The following is a 16,068-nucleotide window of genomic DNA, read 5'->3' as shown; positions in this document are numbered from 1 at the left end:
AGAAAAGTCTGTTAATGTTTATTTTGTGTTCCAATTGCTATGCTCTGATAAAATCCTACAAAAGGAAACACATTAACCAGATGACTTGCAGAGCATAGTGATACCAAAAATAGTACTTAAGTTAATACACTAATTGCGAAATTGCAGAGATTAAGTTCATCATTCTAGTTCTTGGATAAACTTTGGAGATAGAGTATTTAAAGTTTAATATAAGGGCTGCCCTAAGCTTCTTAAAGAATGATACAAGCAGTAAAAATGTGCTCCATATAAGAAGTGAACTCCATAAAGAGAAAGCTGCAGTCACTAAAGGAATATTAGCTCATGTGTAAGCAACAAAAGAACTTGCTTGCAACTTCTATAAAAGTCAATACAACAGAATGCCTAAGTGCCAATTTTGCTCACATATCTACCATTGTTTTAGTTTTCATAGGTGACTCTGATTCATAAAGAAGCCATTTTACCTTGATAATAACGCCAAAGAAAAATTTTAATGTCCTCACATGGAGCTATAATGTCCTGTACGTAGGAATTTGACAATATGAAAAAATTTGGACCTAATTTCAAATGGACCTCACTCAGGTTCAGACGTATAAGTTCCTTTAAAACAATGATAAAGACGCAGATGTAGAGAATGGACTTGAGGACACGAGGAGGGGGAAGGGTAAGCTGGGATGAAGTGAGAGCGTGGCATGGACATATATACACTACCAAATGTAAAATAGATAGCTAGTGGGAAGCAGCCGCATAGCACAGGGAGATCAGCTCGGCGCTTTGTGACCACCTAGAGGGGTGGGATAGGGAGGTTGGAGGGAGATGCAAGAGGGAGGAGATACGGGGATATATGTATATGTATAGCTGATTCACTTTGTTATAAAGCAGAAACTAACACACCATTGTAAAGCAATTATACTCCAATAAAGATGTTAAAAAAATAATAAAAATAAAACAATGATCATAGGAAATTCAACCAGTTGGCTTTATTCTCCAAATAATGCAGTCTAGTGGACTTTAATTGCAATATTATATAAACACTGATAAGAATACACACAGAGTGACAGAAGAACAGGCAGCTTTACCTGCTTACCAACTTAACATCAGCCAGAAGCAAAAGAGATGGGTGAGGTTTTTCTTAATTGATGTCTGACCATCTTTCTTCCCTTGTACCTCATTCCTCTAATCACTTTATTTTAAAATCACATAGCTCAGAGCACAAACAAGGCCCCCTCTGTCAGTTGTCCTTAAGTTGAACTCAAGTCTTCTCAGCACACACATAGCCTCACAGGATATGTACTTATTGAGCAGAATGCCAGGGAAAGAATCATAGGCATCTAATAGTAGAAGTAGACATGGATTAACAAAAAAGATCCAAGCCCTAAAATGTCACAAAGGTTGAAGGGCATAAAAAGAACACATTAATTTATGTGAAATTAGTTTCATTCGAATTAACAGAAAGACTCAGCTGCATTTTTCTTAAGTTATACTACTTACTAGCTCAGAGCATGAACCACCAACCAGATGGGTAACTGCAAACCAGAACTACCAAAGGAGAAATTCTTGCACTGCTTTAAAATGGCAATAGAGGGCTATCACTAAATATACCGGGAAAAAAAGTACCATTGTTTAGGGGCCTCTACCACAGAACTTTATACATCTATATGATTCTCTTCCCTGAACTTCTGACAGGACTTTGAATCTCTCCTAGAATCTCTCTCAGGAATTCAGCCACAGAACTAAGCTAACTTAAATGCCCTACCATCCTTACTGTTCTATAATCACTGAAGTTGTCCTAATTTCTTAAGTTAAAATATCCTGTGGTTCTGAGTACTTCCCTGGCGGTGCAGTGGTTAAGAATCTGCCTGCCAATGCAGGGGACATGGGTTTGAGCCCTGGTATGGGAGGATCCCACATGCCGCAGAGCAACTAAGCCCGTGTGCCACAACCACTGAGCCTGTGCTCTAGAGCCCGCGAACCACAACTACTGAGCCCACGTGCCATAACTGCTGAAGCCCGTGTGCCTAGAGCCTGTGCTCCACAACAAGAGGAGCCACCGCAATGAGAAGCCCATGCACCGCAACGAAGAGTAGCCCACGCTTGCCGCAACTAGAGAAAGCCTGCACTCAGTAACGAAGACCCAATGCAGCCAATAAATAAATAAATACATTTATTTTAAAAATATATATATCCTGTGGTTCTAAACTGGACCCAACTTATTTCAAGAACAGTAGTACCCAATTTTTTTAAATGCCCATTAAATAAAAGTATTAAGTAAAATCAATACTTTATTAATTCACAGTTGTGGAAGCCAAACCATTTTAGCAGTAGAGGACACAGAGTAATATTTAAAGAATAAAGAAGAACATTTTATTTCTTATACGTTGTAATGCACTGAAGAATCTCAGAAATTACTTGTTAAAGTTTCTGGCTTCAAATACTCTTAGAACTTGAAGGTCAATTTCTGATCTATCCCTTTATTATTACTCCAAATAGGTATATATTTATCTTTTTCATGGAGGTATTTTTATAAATCTCTACACCCTACCCCACACCTACTACTAAATACATGGCTATCTAAATTTCAGTTGTTCATCAAAATCCATTATTTCCACTTATCTTAGCCCTCTCAGCCCACAGAGACCTCTTTCTCATATGAAGTCCCATACTATTTATTATTTGTAGTATAATGTAGTAGTTAAATGCATAAGATTTTACTGCTAGACACCCCTGTATCAGAGTCCTATCATTCATTGCTTATGAGACTATGGGTAAGTCACTTAACCGACATAGACCTTAGCTTCCTCATACCTGAAATGGAGATAACAACACCTATTTTACCAGGTTTTTGTGAAAGATGAATAAGATAATATATGAAGTGTTTACACTTTAATAGGAAGCAGGAAAAATAAAAATAATTTTTAAAAAATACAACTCAATAATAAAAAGACAACCCAATTTAAAAATGGGCAAAATATTTTAATAGACACTTACAAAGGTCAGTAACCACAGGAAAAAATACTCAAACTTATATTTATGAGGAAAATGCAAATTAAACCACCATGATATGTCACTACACATCTACCAAAGGCTAAGATTCCCATAACTGGAAGTCTCATACATTTGTTGGTGAGTGTAAAATGGTACAACTGCTTCAGAAAAAAGTGTTGCAGTTTCTTATAAAACCAAAAATTTACCTACCCTATGACAAGATAATTCCACTCCTATGTATAGGCATACCTCAGATATATTGCAGGTTCAGTTCCAGACCACCACAATAAAGTGAATATCACAACAAAAGTGAGTAACACAAATTTCTTGGTGTCCCAATGCATATAAAAATTATGTTTTACACTATACTGTAGTCTATTAAGTACGTAATGGCATTATGTCTATAAAAACAATGTACATAACTTAATTTTAAAATACTTTATTGTTAAAAAGTGCTAACCACCATCTTACACTTTAGCAAGTCAAAATTTTTTGCTGGTGGACAGTCTCGCCTCAGTGCTGATGGCTGCTGACTGATCAGGGTGGTGGTTGCTGAAGGGTGGGTGGGGCTGTGGCAATTTCTTAAAATAAGACAACCATGAAGTTTGCTGCATAGATTACTTTTTCCTTTCACAAACAATATCTCTGTAGTATGCAATGCTGTTCGAAAGTATTTTACCCACAGTAGAATTTTCAAAACTGGAGTCCATCCTCTCAAACCCTGTCACTGTTTTATCAACTAAGTGTATGTACTATTCTAAATCCTCTGTTGTAATTTCAACAATCTTCACAGCATCTTCACCAAGAGTAGATTCCATCTCAAGAAACCATTTGCTTTGCTCATCCATAACAAACAGCTCCTCATCCATTAATTTTTTTTTAACATCTTTATTGGAGTATAATTACTTTACAATGGTGTGTTAGTTTCTGCTTTATAACAAAGTGAATCACTTATACATATACATATGTTCCCATATCTCTTCCCTCTTGCATCTCCCTCCCTCCCACCCTCCCTATCCCACCCCTCTAGGTGGTCACAAAGCACAGAGCTGATCTCCCTGTGCTATGCGGCTGCTTCCCACTAGCTAGCTATTTTACGTTTGGTAGTGTATATATGTCCATGCCACTCTCTCACTTTGTCACAGCTTACCCTTCCCCCTCCCCATATCCTCAAGTCCATTCTCTAGTAGGTCTGTGTCTTTATTCCCATCTTGCCACTAGGTTCTTCATGACCTTTTTTTTTTTTTCCCTTAGATTCCATATATATGTGTTAGCATACTGTATTTGCAAATGAAGCAACTGACACAGGATTAATCTCCAAAATTTACAAGCAGCTCATGCAGCTCAATAACAAAAAAACAAAAAACCCAATCCAAAAATGGGCAGAAGACCTAAATAGACATTTCTCCAAAGAAGATATACAGATTGCCAACAAACACATGAAAGAATGCTCAACATCATTAACCATTAGAGAAATGCAAATCAAAACTACAATGAGATATCATCTCACACTGGTTAGAATGGCCATCATCAAAAAATCTAGAAACAATAAATGCTGGAGAGGGTGTGGAGAAAAGGGAACACTCTTGCACTGTTGGTGGGAATGTAAGTTGATACAGCCACTATGGAGAACACTACGGAGGTTACTTAAAAAACTAAAAATAGAACTACCATATGACCCAGCAATCCCACTACTGGGCATATACCCTGAGAAAACCATAATTCAAAAAGAGTCATGTACCAAAATGTTCATTGCAGCTCTATTTACAATAGCCAGGACATGGAAGCAACCTAAGTGTCCATCAACAGATAAAAGGATAAAGAAGATGTGGCACATATATACAATGGAATATTACTCAGCCATAAAAAGAAACGAAATTGAGTTATTTGTAGTGAGGTGGATGGACCTAGAGTCTGTCATACAGAGTGAAGTAAGTCAGAAAGAGAAAAATAAATACCGTATGGTAACACATATATATGGAATCTAAGAAAAAAAAAAAAAGGTCATGAAGAACCTAGGGGCAAGATGGGAATAAAGACACAGACCTACTAGAGAATGGACTTGAGGATATGGGGAGGGGGAAGGGTAAGCTGTGACAAAGTGAGAGAGTGGCATGGACATATATACACTACCAAACGTAAAATAGATAGCTAGTGGGAAGCAGCCGCATAGCAAAGGGAGATCAGCTCTGTGCTTTGTGACCACCTAGAGGGGTGGGATAGGGAGGGTGGAAGGGAGGGAGATGCAAGAGGGAAGAGATATGGGAACATATGTATATGTATAGCTGATTCACTTTGTTATAAAGCAGAAACTAACACACCACTGTAAAGCAATTATACTCCAATAAAGATGTTAAAAAATAAAAATAAAAAAGTGAAAAAAAAGAATGAATATATGTATATGTATAACCGAAAAACTTTGCTGTACACCTGAAACTAACACAACAGTGTAAATCAACTATATGCCAGTAAAATTAAAATATTAATTAAAAAAAAGAAATCATCTTTAAGCCTCACATTTTTAAGATGAGGAAAGTGAGGGCTAAACAATGACCCAAGATCATTCAGCTAAGAGAGATGTAAAAAAAAAAAATCAGTAAGCATCTAAGAAGTACTTATGATATATCAGGCACTGAGCTAGACACTTTCTCATATAAAATAAAACTGTGACTTGGGCATTATTACAATGACATCCAGTCTACTGCATAAATGAATAAATTCTCAAATAGGCTTTAAAAATAAAATATTCAAGGGAGATAGTATAAGGAATTTGAACAATTTTTTAAGTAACACTTGTTTTATAAAGAGAGAAGGGATGAAAAAGAAAAAAGATAAAAACCATTCTATATAAAATATAAAAAGATGTTTATACTAACTCGATTACTTAAAATTAATTATGGGGACTTCCCTGGTGGTCCAGTGGTAAGGAATCTTCCTTACAATGCAGGAGACACGGGTTCGCTCTCTGACGAGGGAACTAAGATCCCACATGCTGCGGGGCAACTAAGCCACAACTACTGAGCCCGTGCACCTAAACTAGAGAGCCCACATTCCGCAAACTACAGAGCCCACATACTCTGGAGCCTACGCACCACAACCGGAGAGAGAAAACCCGCACACCACGACTAGAGAGAAGCCCGCACGCTGCAACTAGAGAGAAGCCTGCGCACCACAACGAAGAGCCCGTGCGCCACAATGAAAGATCCCGCATGCCTCAACAAAGATCCTGCATGCCACAACTAAGACCCGACGCAGCCAAAAATAAATAATAAATTAAAAATTAAAAAATTAATTATGCATGACTTAAGAATATGTTTTTATGAAATTAATGGGTTTTTTTTACAAGGGTTCTAACAGGCAGGAAATATATACGCTTTTCCTGTGAATACTCCAGGAAATATTGTGAATACTCCAGACTTCACCATAACAGCAGTATAATGCAGAACTCAATACAAAATAAAAAAGAACACCAGGCCACCAATTTTAGTTCCTTTTATACTAACAAAACTTGTTAGGAAAAGAGGAACAGTTTTATTTTTTATAAATAGGGAGAGGATTTTAGTGTCTATTTTGGAACAGTAGGTAGCATTCCAGCTGTTTGGGGCCGCTTTGGGCTCTAGGCACTTTAAAATTAATGGGTTGGGCCTAACAAAGGGCATATTTTCCTTCTGCATCGAAAATGTATGCTTGTTCTTAGCAGATACAATATGTTTCTGCAAGTATGGCACATTTTTATTATACCATGTAGTAAATGAAGACATTTGCCTTCTCCTAGAGACACAGCTCTTGAGTCAATTGAAAGAAACGAGCAAGTAAACCTCAGTGACTCTCATACCCCCACAGGAACAGGCTGATTTCTCATGAGAGCTGCATTCAACCTATGGCTAAATAATGCTATTTTAAATTCCCCTCTGTGGGAAGTGTAATTCTGCAAAATGAATATGGGCTTTGGAGCCAGAGAGCTCTTAGTTCAAATCCCAGTTCTACCATTTACTAGTTCTGTGGCATTTAGATAATCCCTTTATTCCTCTACACGTCACTTTCCTCACAGGGTTAATATGAGGACTACATTATAAAACACTTAGCAAAAGAGCTGGTATATAGTAGGCACTTAATGAATGGTGACTATCAGCAGTCCCCTCTGAAATTTAAAGTTACCTACTACTTAAGCATCTTTCAGTTCTGGCCAAACTTTAAATTAGTATCAAAAAATCATCTGTTTCTCCCACTATGTTGAGTAGCAAAAGAAAAATATTCAAGAGACCTTCAGTTTCAGCCATGCCCTCAGCTTCTAGTTGGTGAGAGACACGCAGCTGTAGCAGTTGGATTGGGCAGTCTGTCTTGACATACCACTGTGCTGAGTGCTTGAGGACGTGGCTCACCAGATGGTTGGGGTTACTGTGTGTCATCACATTTGAGTGGGGATTAGGAGCAGGAAGCCTGCCTCGCTGGAGCTGTGTGGTCTTCTCCAAGCAAGAGTTGAAGGCGAGAGAACTACTTGCTTGGGGAAGAAGAGGAGGAATGCGTTTTCTGCAGCCACAAGTAAAGCAGTCTCTTCTGGTGCTGACGGCCAGCCACCATCATCTGAGGAAGGTGAATTTGGCAAGTGACATGCAGATTCTCGAAGACAGAATAACTGCAGAAAATCTTCAAAGGTGGAAGGAGAATAGCTCGTGAACCAGGTGCGAATACCCAGACTTCTGGGCATCCCCAAGAGCACATGATAGAATCCACAAGTGAAAGACCAGTGATAAGTTTCCAGGGAAATATACCCGATGTATACCCTCCCATACCTTCTTCAGTGGCATAATTTCTCCTGGGAGTCACCACTCTGAAACCCTGAAGAAAGTTAGAGAGGGTTTCACAAATTTTAGTATTGTTTTTAGCACTTGTTATCACTGGTGGATTTGTTTTTTTGGTTTGGTTGCTCTCTTCTTTCTTTCTCTCTTTTTTTTTTACATTTTTATTTTGTTATTTTTAATAATTTTTTCTATTTTAATAACTTTATTTTATTTATTTATTTTTTCATTCTTTCTTTCTTTTTTCTCCCTTTTCTTCTGAGCCATGGAGCTGACAGGGTCTTGGTGCTCTAGCTGGGTGTCAGGCCTGAACCTCTGAGGTAGGAGAGCCGATTTCAGGACATTGGTCCATCAGAGACCTCCAGGGCCCATGTAATATCAAATGGCAAAAGCTCTCCCAGAGATCTCCATCTCAATGCTAAGACCCAGCTCCACTCAATGACCAGCAAGCTACAGTGCTGGACACCCTATGCCAAACAACTAGCAAGACAGGAACACAACCCCACCCATTAGCAGAGAGGCTGCCTAAAATCATAAGTTCACAGATACCCCAAGACACTCCACCAGAAATGTTCCTGCCCACCAGAAAGACAAGATCCAGCCTCATCCACCAGAACACAGGCAGCAGTCCCCTCCACCAGGGAGCCTACACAACCCACTGAACCAACCTTACCCAATGGGGGCAGACACCATAAACAACAGGAACTACAAACCTGCAGCCTGCGGAAAGGACACACCAAAGACAGTAAGCTACGCAAAATGAGAAGACAGAGAAATACACAGCAGATGAAGGAGCAAGGTAAAAACCCACCAGACGAAACAACTGAAGAGGAAATAGGCAGTCTACCTGAAAAAGAATTCAGAGTAATGATAGTAAAGATGATCCAAACTCTTGGAAATAGGATGGAGAAAATACAAGAAACGTTTAACAAGGACCTAGAAGAACTAAAGAGCAAACAAACAATGATGAACAACACAATAAATGAAATTAAAAATTCTCTAGAAGGAATCAATAGCAGAATAACTGAAGCAGAAAAACAGATAAGTGACCTGGAAGATAAAATAGTGGAAATAACTACTGCAGAGCAGAATAAAGAAAAAAGAATGAAAAGAACTGAGGACAGTCTCAGAGACCTCTGGAACAACATTAAACGCACCAACATTTGAATTATAGGGGTCCCAGAAGAAGAAGAGGAAAAGAAAGGGACTGAGAAAATATTTGAAGAGATTATAGTTGAAAACTTCCCTAAATTGGGAGAGGAAATAGTCAATCGAGTCCAGGAAGCACAGAGAGTCCACAGAGGATAAATCCAAGGAGAAATACACCAAGACACATATTAATCAAACTATCAAAAATTAAAAACAAAGAAAAAATATTAAAAGCAGCAAGGGAAAACAACAAATAACATATAAGGGATCCCCATAAGGTTAACAGCTGATCTTTCAGCAGAAACTGAAAGCCGAAGGGAGTGGCAGGACATATTTAAAGTGATGAAAGGGAAAAACGTACAACTAAGATTACTCTACCTAGCAAGGATCTCATTCAGATTCAACGAGAAATTAAAACCTTTACAGACAAGCAAAAGATAAGAGAATTCAGCACCACCAAACCAGCCTTACAACAAATGCTAAAGGAACTTCTCTAGGCGGGAAACACAAGAGAAGGAAAAGACCCACAATAACAAGCCCAAAACAATGAAGAAAATGGTAATAGGAACATACATATCGATAATTACTTTAAATGCAAATGGATTAAGTGCTCCCACCAAAAGACATAGACTGGTTGAATGGACACATAAACAAGACCCATATATATGCCGTCTACAAGAGACCTACATAGGACCTAGGGACACATACAGACTGAAAGTGAGGGGATGGAAAAAGATATTCCATGCAAATGGAAATCAAAAGAAACCTGGAGTAGCAATTCTCATATCACACAAAATAGACTTTAAAATAAAGACTATTACAAGAGACAAAGAAGAACACTACATAATGATCAAGGGATCAATCCAAGAAGAAGATATAACAATTGTAAATATTTATGAACCCAACATGGGAGCACCTCAATACATAAGGCAAATGTTAACAGCCATAAAAGGGGAAATCGACAGTAACACAATCTTATTAAGGGACTTTAACATCCCACTTTCACCAATGGACAGATCATCCAAAATGAAAATAAATAAGGAAACACAAGGTTTAAATGATACATTAAACAAGATGGACTTAATTAATATTTATAGGACATTCCATCCAAAAACAACAGAATACACTTTCTTCTCAAGTGCTCATGGAACATTCTCCAGGATAGGTCACATCTTTGGTCACAAATGAATACTTGGTAAATTTAAGAAAACTGAAATCGTAGCAAGTATCCTTTCCAACCACAACACTATGAGACTAGATATCAATTACAGGAAAAAATCTGTAAAAAATGCAAACACATGGAGGCTAAACAATACACTACTAAATAACCATGAGATCACTGAAGAAATCAAAGTGGAAATCAAAAAATACCTAGAGACAAATGACAATGAAAACATGACAACCCAAAGCCTATGGGATGCAGTAAAAGCAGTTCTAAGATGGAAGTTTATAGCAATACAATCCTACCTTAAGAAACAAGAAACATCTCAAATAAACAACCTAACCTTACACCTAAAGCAATTAGAGAAAGAAGAACAAAAAAACCCCCAAAGTTAGCAGAAGGAAAGAAATCATAAAGATCAGATCAGAAATAAATGAAAAAGAAATGAAGGAAACGAAAGCAAAGATCAATAAAACTAAAAGCTGGTTCTTTGAGAAGATAAACAAAATTGATAAACCATTAGCCAGACTCATCAAGAGAAAAAGGGGAGAAGATTCAAATCAATAGAATTAGAAATGAAAAAGGAGAAGTAACAACTGACACTGCAGAAACACAAAGGATCATGAGAGATTACTACAAGCAACTGTATGCTGCTAAAATGGACAAGTTGGAAGAAATGGACAAATTCTTAGAAAAGCACAACCTTCTGAGACTGAACCAGGAAGAAATAGAAAATTTAAACAGACGAATCAAAAGCACTGAAATTGAAACTGTGGTTATTAATCTTCCAACAAACAAAATCTCAGGACCAGATGGCTTCACAGGTGAATTCTATCAAACATTTAGAGAAGAGCTAACACTTATCCTTCTAAACTCTTCCAAAATACAGAAGAGGGAGAAACACTCCCAAACTCATTCTACAAGGCCACCATCACCCTGCTACCAAAACCGGACAAAGATGCCACAAAAAAAGAAAACTACAGACCAATATCACTGATGAACATAGATGTAAAAATACTCAACAAAATACTAGCAAACAGAATCAACAGCACATTAAAAGGATCATACACCATGATCAAGTGGGGTTTATCCCAGGAATGCAAGGATTCTTCAATATACACAAATCAATCAATGTGATAAACCATATTAATAAACTGAAGGAAAAAAACCATATGATCATCTCAATAGATGCAGAAAAAGCTTTTGACAAAATTCAACACCCATTTACGATAAAAACCTTCCAGCAAGTAGGCATAGAGGGAACTTACCTCAACATAATAAAGGCCGTATATGACAAACCCACAGACAACATCATTCTCAATGGTGAAAAACTGAAACCATTTCCACTAAGATCAGGAACAAGACAAGGTTGCCCACTCTCACCATTGTTATTCAACATAGTTTTGGAAGTTTTAGCCATGGCAATCAGAGAAGAAATAGAAATAAAAGGAATCCAAACTGGAAAAGAAGAAGTAAAACTGTCACTGTTTGCAGATGACATGATACTATACATAGAGAATCCTAAAGATGCTACCAGAAAACTACTAGAACTAATCAATGAATTTGGTAATGTAGCAGGATACAAAATTAATGCGCAGAAATCTCTTTCATTCTTACACACTAACAATGAAAAATCTGAAAGAGAAATTAAGGAAACACTCCCGTTTACCATTGTAACAAAAAGAATAAAATACCTAGGAATAAACTTACCTAAGGAGACAAAAGACCTGTATGCAGAAAACTATAAGACACTGATGAAAGAAATTAAAGATGACACAAATACATGGAGAGATATACCATGTTCTTGGATTAGAAGAATCAACATTTTGAAAATGACTATACTACCCAGAGCAATCTAAAGATTCAGTGCAATCCCTATCAAACTACCAAGGGCATTTTTCACAAAACTAGAACAAAAAATTTCACAATTTGTATGGAAACACAAAAGACCCCAAATAGCCAAAGCAATCTTGAGAGAGAGAAACGGAGCTGGAGGAATCAGGCTCCCTGACGTCAGACTATACTACAAAGCTACAGTAATTAAGGCAGTATGGTACTGGCACAGAAACAGAAATAGAGATCAATGGAACAGGATAGAAAGCACAGAGATAAACCCACGCACATACGGTCACCTTATCTTTGATAAAGCACGCAAGAATATACAGTGGAGAAAAGACAGCATCTTCAATAAATGGTGCTGGGAAAACTGGACAGGTACATGTAAAAGAATGAAATTAGAACACTCCCTAACACCATACACAAAAATAAACTCAAAATGGATTAAAGACCTAAAGGTAAGGCCAGACACTATCAAACTCTTAGAGGAAAACATAGGCAGAACACTCTATGACATAAATCACAGCAAGATCCTTTTTGACCCACCTCCTAGAGAAATGGAAATAGAAACAGAAATAAACAAATGGCACCTAATGAAACGTAAAAGCTTTTGCACAGCAAAGGAAAGCATAAACAAGACGAAAAGACAACCCTCAGAATGGGAGAAAATATTTGCAAACGAAGCAACTGACAAAGGATTAATCTCCAAAATATACAAGCAGTTCATGCAGCTCAATATCAAAAAACAAACAACCCAATCCAAAAATGGGCAGAAGACCTAAATAGACATTTCTCCCAAGAAGACATACAGACTGCCAACAAACACATGAAAGGATGCTCAACATGACTAATTATTAGAGAAATGCAAATCAAAACTACAATGAGGTATCACCTCACACCGGTCAGAAGGGCCATCATCAAAAAATCTACAAACAATAAATGCTGGAGAGGGTGTGGAGAAAAGGGAACCCTCTTGCACTGTTGGTGGGAATGTAAATTGATACAGCTCTACGGAGAAGAGTACGGAGGTTCCTCAAAAAACTAAAAATAGAACTACCATATGACCCAGCAATCTCACTACTGGGCATATACTCTGAGAAAACCATAATTCAAAAAGAGTCATGTACCACAATGTTCATTGCAGCTCTATTTACAATAGCCAGGACATGGAAGCAACCAAAGTGTCCATTGACAGAAATGGATAAAGAAGATGTGGCACATATATACAATGGAATATCAGCCATAAAAAGAAATGAAACTGAATTATTTGTAGTGAGGTGGATGGACCTAGAGTCTGTCATACAGAGTGAAGTAAGTCAGAAAGAGAAAAAGAAATACCGTATGCTAACACATATATATGGAATCTAAAAAAAAAAAAAAAAAATGGTTTTGACGAACCTCGGAGCAGGACAGGAATAAAGATGCAGACGTAGAGAATGGACTTGAGGACACGGGGAGGGGGAAGGGTAAGCTGGGACAAAGTAAGAGAGTGGTATGGACATATATACACTACCAAATGTAAAATAGATAGCTAGTGGGAAGCAGCCACATAGCACAGGGAGATTAGCTCGGTGCTTTGTGACCACCTAGAGGGGTGGGATAGGGAGGTTGGAGGGAGATGCAAGAGGGAGGAGATATGGGGATATATGTATATGTATAGTTGATTAACTTTGTTATACAGCAGAAACTAACACACCACTGTAAAGCAATTATACTCCAATAAAGATGTTAAAAAAAAAAGAAAAACACTCAAGAAATGGGAAAGCCTTCAAATACAATTTTTCACTTCTGTAAAATTAACTGTGCATTAACTCCTGACTGAAAATACTACAACATAGTACTAATTATAAAATTTTAAAAGAACAGAATATTAATCTACAGTTAATATAAAATATTAGTTGTCTCAACCTAAATCATTTCAATGGCCTGAGAATTGTTTCTGGCTTGATTTTCCAGAAATCCTTTCCCTACATCTTATTAAACCTTAAAGATCCTTGAATATAATTTCTTGGCACTTCCTTTGAGATCTTCAAAAAATCAAGAGCTCTGCTGAGTTATTCCATGACGACTAGCACATGAGAAAATTTCTTATATATATTGTCTTTTTGATATTGAAACCCATTTCAGACTAGCAGTCAACAGATTTGCCATTACTTTCATGCAAATATTTTCTGAATGTTTACATATAGTATGATATAAATATAGCAAAAACAATCTCCTGGAATAAATGTGTGTGTCCCCATAAAAGGTATCCCTTATGCATATATAGCTCAAATTGACAGCATATAATTCACTTGAATTCATCAGATGGTTTTTCTTCTTGTAGTCATTTATATCCAGTTCACAGGCCAGGCCAATCTGCATCCTCCACAAGTAATCAAATAATGTGATCAGCCTTGAAAAACTTATTAGAGATATTCATTCTTGGTCCAATATAATCTTGGATATTGGGAAGTAGAATACTACTCAGAACCCTGGTATTTTATACTGTGTTTCAAGGATTGTAGAGAAACATATGGTTATAATGACTCTGGTACTCTCCATGATTGTATAATTAGGGTATAGTTTTAGTCTTAAAGGAGTACCAAACAGGCTTTGAATCACTAAAAAGAACAGCTTTAACTGAGAGTGGTAGAGCATCTTGACCTCCACAGTAATCAGCCTCTGTAGTCAAAGTGAATTTGGCCCATTCTGTAATTGACACTGTTCATAAAAACAATTTAAAACCATTTCACGTTTTGCTAGTATGCACAATTTCCAAACTACTAAGTAAACCATCAATATCAAGAACAGTGGTTTATGGTCATTGAAATGGACTCTCAAAATAAACAACTCACTAGTCTGTAAAACTGTTATTCCTGCTGCTGGAAGCAACATTGTGAAATGGCTTTGAAATCCAACAGAACTACAGATTTCTCCTGTAGGTCACAGTTTGGCAAAAGTGTCTTAATCCTAAATGAAGTTAGGCTGAATGGAATATCTTTCTATTATATGTGTTTGAGTCCCAATGACAGGCGTACAGACTACTTCTTTGCATGAACTTTTATTTATGTGTTTCAAAATGTAATAAAATCTTCTCAGCATATCAGTCCCAGCAAGGAGCCTTACATCACTCTTCTGAGTACCAAAGCAACCAATTTAAACTGCATTTATTTATTTTATAAGATGGAGGTCTTGTCTATTGCTTAATAAGAGTATTTACAGGGGGTTTGTACTATATATTATCTGTGCATTTTTTCCCATACAAATAAAATCGCAACCTTATTAATAGAAGATGTGAAACAAACCAGGTTTCAACAAGGTGGTTCTTTTTTCAACAATGACAACAACAACAACAACAAAACTATACTAAAACTATACTGAAGTTCCACTGCAGGAAACCAAAAACTCAAAAGAACCAAGCACTAACACTGACCCCCTCTGCACTCTGACATCCATAACTAGATTACCTCCTTGTGACTTACTTAAACTCTGGACCCCAAGAAAGTTTTCAGAAAGAGCTTTTCCAAATTCTTCTTCCTGTCACCCATAAAGCTGCTTTCAGGCACTAAATTATAGATTAATGATCTCCAAACTTTTTTGATCAAGCACTCCCATTCAGAAAAAAGAAAAATTCAGCATTCATACTCAATGTATTTATCTATACATTACATATAAACACTAACCTTAGCCTTTAAATTAAATATTATTAAACCTAAATTTTTTTATTTTCTTAAATAAAAATTAAATACCACTAGAAGTTTTAACATTTTTCATATATCCCACTGGATCACCATGCATGCCTCCTGGGTACCACTTTGGAGAATGCCATACTACATAATAAGTCAGGTCTGGATTATAAGTTATGGAAGAGGCAAAAGATAATTTTGGTTAAAAGCCTTAATTGTTGGGACAACATAGCGGCCTCCATGCTCGGCTCTCTGCTGCGGACCGTCCGGCAGGTCTGGCCCACCCCCTTATACCCTCCTCCCCCTCTCCTCTGAAGCTCCAAACCCATGGGTTCCCCACTATTCTCCCACCTGTAGCGCCCAGTGCAGACCCGTCCCAGGGTTTTCCCTCTGCCCACCTCCCTCCTCCGGCCTGAGTCAGGGGAGGGCCGAGCTGCAGATGTAAATTTGGTATTCATAAGCTTAGAGCTGA

At 37.4% G+C, this 16,068-nt stretch overlaps 1 protein-coding gene across 1 annotated transcript in view; it reads right to left on the bottom strand.

Annotated features, from left to right (window-relative positions):
- The window catches only part of CTNNA3 (catenin alpha 3), a 1,728,069-nt gene that overhangs the window by 1,335,752 nt on the left and 376,249 nt on the right, over positions 1-16,068 (bottom strand). The gene's annotated exons all lie outside the window — the stretch shown is intronic.

This window comes from Eubalaena glacialis, chromosome 1 (assembly GCF_028564815.1).
Source record: "Eubalaena glacialis isolate mEubGla1 chromosome 1, mEubGla1.1.hap2.+ XY, whole genome shotgun sequence".
NCBI lineage: Eukaryota > Metazoa > Chordata > Mammalia > Artiodactyla > Balaenidae > Eubalaena > Eubalaena glacialis.
The sequence above is the reverse complement of the archived record's forward strand: the minus strand, read 5'-3'. Positions and strand labels throughout refer to the sequence as shown.